Genomic DNA, 7,133 nt, shown 5'->3' on the forward strand with positions numbered 1-7,133 from the left:
ACGTTTTAACTCTTCTTCCCCTACAGCACAATCACGTCCACCTACCTATACCTTTGTTCCTGAGACACCAGTCTCCTCTTCCCCCCCTCATAAGAAAACCTTTATCCCACAAAACTCTCCAACCAATTCCATTGCAGAAACAATTACCTTCTCACAAAACTCTCCAACAAACTCCACTGCAGAAACAATGGATGACATTCAAAGCTATATGCTTGAGACACAAGATCCCATAACTCATGCTCCTTCCACACTTGAAGTGGTTGCCGATATTCATACCCCTCCTACTAATATTCCCCCTACACCCCTTCCTCCTACTCCCTCTCAACACAACCTAACCCCCTCAATCCCGTCCACCACTGATATCCATCCTCCCAATACCCATCCTCCTGATATCCATCCCCCTCGTACACCCCTTCCTCCTACTCCCTCTCAACACAACCTAACCCCCTCAATTCCGTCCACCTCCGATATCCATCCTCCCAATACCCATCCTCATGATATGCATCCCCCTCTTACAGCACCCCTACACCCCTTCCTCCTAATCCCTCCCAAGACAACACATCCCCTTCAGCTCCAACTATCCATCCTTCCGATATTTATCCTCCTAACACTAATACTCCCCCCACATCTACTCCCTCCCAACACAACCCACCCCATTCAACCCCAACTATGGGCACATTCTCCCTCCCTCCATCCCCTCTATCCTTTGCACTCCCTCCCGGATACACACGAGAATCACTCATGTCACAACAATGCCCTTCTCCAGATTCCCTACCTCCTAATATCCCTCCTTTACACCCCCTAGCTCCTTCCCTTTCAAATTCCCCAACACGTACTTGCGTTATCATTCGTAAATCAACTAGGATATAGCTCTCCTACATTGGAATATTCGCGGTTTCCGCTCTCATAGATCAGACCTACGTCATATCCTTGCTTCTTATAATCCATCTATTATCTGCCTCCAAGAGACTTTCCTAACACACCCTCTTACTCCAATTCCCAATTACCATTTTATCTCTTCCCCACACTCCCTTTATATCTCGTCTATACTTATCCATCATAAAACACCTTATGTCATACCTCCCATACAAACTTCTGTCCCGTGCACAGCTATTCGCATCTTTGTTCGCCGTTGGATCACAGTGATTTCAGTCTACTTCTCCCCATCCCATTGACTTTACTGCCTTTGAGACTCTAATTTCCCAACTCCAATCACCTTTCCTCGTAGTTGGTGGTTTCAACTGCCGCCACACTCTGTGGGGTGACTCTACCACCAACTCCCGAGGCCGATCTCTAGAACGCTTCCTCTTCACAAATAACCTAATTATTCTTAATTCAGATCGCCCCACACACTTTGACGTGCGCACACAATCCTTTTCATGCCTTGACCTCTCTCTGTGCTCTCCTACTTTACATTTAGATTTCCATTGGTCAGTTCTAGACCACTTCCCATATAGTGACCACTTCCCAATACTCCTTTCTCTTACTTCATATGTACCACTTCCTAATCCTCCACGCTGGTGCTTTGATAGAGCTGACTGGCATACTTTCACTTCACTTCTCTACTATACCTATCCCGCCACCCCCCTTACCGTCCATTTCAGATATGCTACATTGTTTTACAACCATGATCCTAAGAGCTGCCTATACAGCCATTCATCGAACTTCAAGACCTTATACCTCTAAATGTGTTCCATGGTGGAATTCTGATTGCACCAAAGCGCTTCGCTTAAAACGAGCAGCCTGGAACAGCTATCGCTACAAACGAGGCACCCCTCACCAGCTATCAGCCCTTATTTTCTTTAAAAGAGCATCTGCCCATCTTCGCCGTACAATTAAAAACAGCAAAACAAATAGCTGGCAAAATTATGTTTCCTCAATTACATCTTCTACATCTATTTCAGCTGTTTGGCGACGGATCCATAAATTATCAGGCAAACATCCCCCCCATCCTGCACCCGTCCTCCATATTCGAGATATTCTCATCTCTGAGCCTGTCGAAGTAGCTAATGAACTGGGCAACTATTTCAGCCAGGTCAGTAGTGGCTCTCACCTTTCCCCACACTTTTCTTCCATTAAAGCCATCAAGGAACACACCCCTATTACCTTCACCCTATCCTCTGATGAGTCCTATAATGCTCCTTTTTCTTCTTCTGAACTCAACGCTGCATTACAGTCGTGCCGCAACACTCATGAAGGCCCTGATGGTATTCACTATCGTATGCTCCGACACCTCCCATCTTCCTCTCTATCCTTCCTTTTAACTATTTTCAACCACATATGGACGTCAGGAAATTTTCCTTCTCATTGGCGAGATGCTCTTATCCTACCTTTCTTAAAACCCAATAAATCAGGTACCCTACCCCAAGATTACCGCCCCATAGCTCTAACTAGCTGCTTGTGCAAACTACTAGAACGAATGGTTAACTTCCGTTTAATGTGGTACCTTGAATCTCATAATCTCCTTTCCCCTTCCCAGTTTGGTTTCCGACATGCCCGAAGTACAGCAGACCCACTTGCCCATTTCGAGACATACATTACATCGGCATTTGCACGCCATGAATCCATATTAGCCATATTCTTTGATCTAGAAAAAGCATATGACTCCACATGGCGATACCATATCCTCCAACAATTGTCCTCCCTAGGTTTACGTGGAAACATGGGCGTTTTCATTAAATCCTTCCTTTCTAAACGTACTTTCCAGGTCAACATTGCCTCTTCCACGTCATCATCCTTTCCTCAATTCGAAGGCGTCCCACAAGGAAGTGTGCTTAGTACCACTTTATTCCTTCTTGCTGTAAATGACATAGTCTCAGTCCTACCACCAGGAGCCCGAGCATCACTATATGTTCATGACTTAACCATCTATGCATCTGGCACATCCATACCAGATCTCTGTTAATTCCTTTAGTCTGCAATAACATGGCTTTCACTTCTGTATCTCTAAATCTTTCCCCATCCTTTTCTCTCGCTCATGTACAGTCCCCAAATCCCCACTCTTCTTATATAATGCTCCACTCCAATACCGTTCTTCTGGCAAATTCCTAGGCGATATATTTGATTCCAAATTGTCCTGGCGAGACCATATCTTGTACATCAAAGAAAAAGCTCAACGTCGCCTCCGAATCTTACAAACTCACATATCTCCTGGAGCTCAGATCGCAAAACTCTCCTCCATCTTCATGTTACCTTGATTCTCTCCACTCTAGATTATGGATGCCATATCTACTCCTCTGCCTCAACCTCTCTTCTTGCTCACCTTGATACAATCCACCACAGCGGTATCCGCTAGCCCTAGGCGCTTTCCGCTCCTCTCCAGTTGAGAGCCTATATACTGAATCAGGCATGCCGTTCCTCTCTCGACGTCGAGCCCTTCTCTCTCTCCGATACTATGCTCCATTTCACCAATTTTCCCTTACCAAACTAACTATTCCACAATCCTTGCTTCATACCTTTACCTCTTCTCCACGTTTACCAACTCCTCTCTCCGTACGCATGGATACCCTCCTCTCCCATTCCCCCTTCCCTCATCTCCGACCTCTCCCACTGTCTGTCCATTCCATTCCTCCATGGCTTATACCTAACCCCTGTATTTACTCCTGTTTTCCCTGACCCACCAAAATCAGATATTTCCCCCTCTATCCTTCTCACTCATTTCCTTGACCATGTCTCCATTCATTCCTCCAGCATTCATGTTTACACTGACGGTTCCAAATCCATCTCAGGAGCTGGATTCGCAGTAACATTCCCAAATTGCACTTTCAAATACACCCTCCCTCCTGAATCTAGTGTCCTTACTACAGAACTATATGCACTCCTTTTTGCCTTAAGAAGCATATACTCATCCACCTCTTCCTCTTTTACTATTTTTACTGAATCCCGTAACTCTTTAACCCTCATAAAGTCTATGCACTCGACCAATCCCCTTGTCTGTAAGATCCAGAACTGGTTGTTCTATCTATCCACACATCACAAATCTGTCAGATTTTGCTGGGTACCCAGCCATGTTGGAATCCCTGGCAATGAACGGGCAGATACTCTTGCACGCTATGCCGCAATGTCCACATCATCTCAACAACGCTTCTCACATATTCCAGCTACGGATTACTACCCCCACTTTAAGACCTTCTTTTATACCCGATGGCAATCTTTTTGGTCAAGACTCCACAACAATAAATTACATACCGTAAAACCATCAATCTCCTCTTGGTCAGCTCCATTTCACAAAAACAGACATTGGGAGACGGCCCTCACATGATTACGTATTGGCCACACTCGCCTAACACATGCCTATCTGATGTCACGCTCAGACCCGCCCCTATGTCCTCTATGTAACGTCCCTCTTTCAGTCCCACACATTCTCTTGTCTTGTCCACGCTTTAATACTGCACGTACCTCTGCTTTTCCACACCTATCCTCCCTTCACCGACCTCCCAATATATCAGACATCCTTACAGAATCCCACAGCTTCTGCCTCGACAACCTGTTCTCCTTCCTCAGACGCATAAATATCCTTCACTTGATCTAACTCCCTTCCTAAACCACCATAATCTTTTCCCTCATCTTCAACCTTTCAACACTATTTTAGATAGCTGACACATAGCAACTATCACCTGACATCCCCCTTTACTATACCTTCCTATAGTGCTATATGACCTTAGATGTCTAGCACATTTATCTTAACCATTAACCATTAACCATTTGTTGCCTTTGAAACTCTAAAATTCCCCAACTCCAACCAAATACACCCTCCCTCCTGAATCTAGTGTCCTTACTACAGAACTGTTGCGCATTCACTATTTTTACCGACTCCTGTAACTCATTAACCCTCAGAGTCTATGCACTCGACCAACATGTTGGGAGACAGCCCTCACACGCTTTTGTACTAGCCACACCCCCTTAACACGTGCCTATCTAATGTCAAGCTCTGACCTACCCCTATGTAATGTCCCTCTTTCGAGGGAATTCCACACATTCTGTTGTCCTGGCCAGGCTTTACTACAGCCCACACCTCTCCTTTCCCCCACTTATCCTCCCTTCACCGACCTCCCAACATAGCAGACATCCTTACAGAATCCGAGCTTCTGCCTTGACAACCTGTTCTCTTTCCTCAGACGCATAATATACTTCACTTGATCTAATTCCCTTACCTAGACCACCATACCCCATTCCCTCATCAACTCCCTTACCCATCTTTAACTTTTCAACATTACTCTAGATCAGAGGTCAGCAACCTTTGACACGAGTGCCAGACTTGACACACACATCGCTTGTCTATGGCATGACATGTGACTCAGAGGAGCAAAGAAAAAAGTTAAACAGCAAAATAATATGAATGAGAGAGAGAGAGAGAGAGAGAGAGAGAGAGAGAGAGAGAGAGAGAGAGAGAGAGAGAGAGAGAGAGAGAGAGAGAGAGAGAGAGAGAGAGAGAGAGAGAGAGAGAGAGAGAGAGAGAGAGAGAGAGAGAGAGAGAGAGAGAGAGAGAGAGAGAGAGAGAGAGAGAGAGAGAGAGAGAGAGAGAGAGAGAGAGAGAGAGAGGGAGAGAGAGAGAAAGAGAGAGAGAGAAAGAGAGAGAGAAAGAGATAGAGAGAGAGAGAAAGAGAGAGAGAGAGAGAGTGAGAGAGAGAGAGAGAGAGAGAGAGAGAGAGAGAGAAAGAGAAAGAGAGAAAGAGAGAAAGAGAGAGAAAGAGAAAGAGAAAGAGAAAGAGAAAGAGAGAGAGAAAGAGAGAGAGAGAGAGAAAATATCTTATTATTATGGTCCTACCCTCAGCCCCCATCACAGCAGGCTTACAACAGTGTGTCCACATATTATGGTGAGCATATTTGGAAAATTATAAATATTAATTTTTTGTTACAAAGAATACTAAATCTCCACGAATATTACATTTATGTTATGCATGTGCAGGAAAATACACTTCGGTATACTGGCGCACTATGTTCAAAAGGTTGCCGGCTCCTGCTCTAGATAGTAGACACATAACAACTATCAACTGTCATCACCCTTTACTATACCTTCCTCTATTGCTATATGACCTTAGATGTCTAGCACATTTATTTCACTTTTAACCATTAACCATTAACGAAGGTAGGGTGATCCCTACATTGAGCCTCTGTCTCTGCCCCCTAAGCCCTTCCATGAACAACAAGCAAGGTATTGGGAGGGTTAACTTTTCTATAGGGTAAATTATAAAGTAAATTAAGTCATGTATACTTTGTTTAAAATTCTAACAAATCCCTAAGTTGAAGTATAACTGTGATGCTTAAATTTTGATTTGAGAAAACAATGCATTTGATTCTTGTACATGTGTATTTTTACTATAAGCAGTAATTCAAAGGCAATTCAAAAGTTCACAGTGGTATACTGGTTTACTTTTAATATTACTACTTACTAACAGGAAGGATCAAAATAAAAACTGCAGCTAAACATCTTTGTTTACTAGATTATGAAAAAGAATTTCATTGACAATGAAGACATTTCACAGGCAATTTCCACATCAGTCTTGAAGCCATTAGCTAAATACACGTGTAAACTGGTTTTCATAGTACATCTGTTCCAAGACCAACAATACAGATTTATCTTATCATAACTATTGATAAACAGTATTTACTGGAAATAGAGGAATGTGAACAGAATGCTACAAGTAAAAAAATGCAACCAAAATTCTTTTGTGAAAATAGTTGAGTATACCTACATCCATTATCACATAACCAGAGACCTGATACTAAATCTAATGACTGATTATTAGTGGCAGGAAGTATCACCATTATCATTATTAGACTAATATTCTCCACCTAGAGATTTACATACTAAGAAATTGAGACCGCTGTAGCTGCTTAGCTCCAAGGCAACCTGCAAAACATTTCATGGTTCTGATCCTCCAAAATAAACGGCAGAACCATGAATGCAGCTAAAAATACCATTGGTACTATCTAGTAGTGCCTTCTATCTTCTGGTACTCCTGAAAAAAGTACTGCTCAAGATAGCCAGTACTTTTAGGGTCATTGTTTTAGAGGTTACATTAATCAATAACTTGGATATTTAAATTTGTAAGAAAAGAACAATCTTGAAATCTAGAATGGCAGTACTTCCCATCTCTGATTTTGGTTCATTTTCCATAACTAATTTACAT

The 7,133-nt window shown here is 43.1% G+C and overlaps 1 protein-coding gene across 2 annotated transcripts in view; it reads right to left on the reverse strand.

Moving 5' to 3' along the window:
- Window positions 1–6,423: 6,423 nt before the first annotated feature.
- Window positions 6,424–7,133, reverse strand: part of LOC113803427 (transcription elongation factor 1 homolog) — a 10,648-nt gene continuing 9,938 nt past the window's right edge. For both annotated transcript variants that reach the window (XM_027354205.2, XM_027354206.2), the window contains exon 3: window positions 6,424–7,133. This exon is cut by the window's right edge and continues 1,046 nt beyond it. The gene's annotated coding sequence lies outside the window, so the exon portion shown is untranslated.

The sequence above is a fragment of the Penaeus vannamei genome, chromosome 12 (assembly GCF_042767895.1).
Source record: "Penaeus vannamei isolate JL-2024 chromosome 12, ASM4276789v1, whole genome shotgun sequence".
Classification (NCBI taxonomy): Eukaryota; Metazoa; Arthropoda; class Malacostraca; order Decapoda; family Penaeidae; genus Penaeus; species Penaeus vannamei.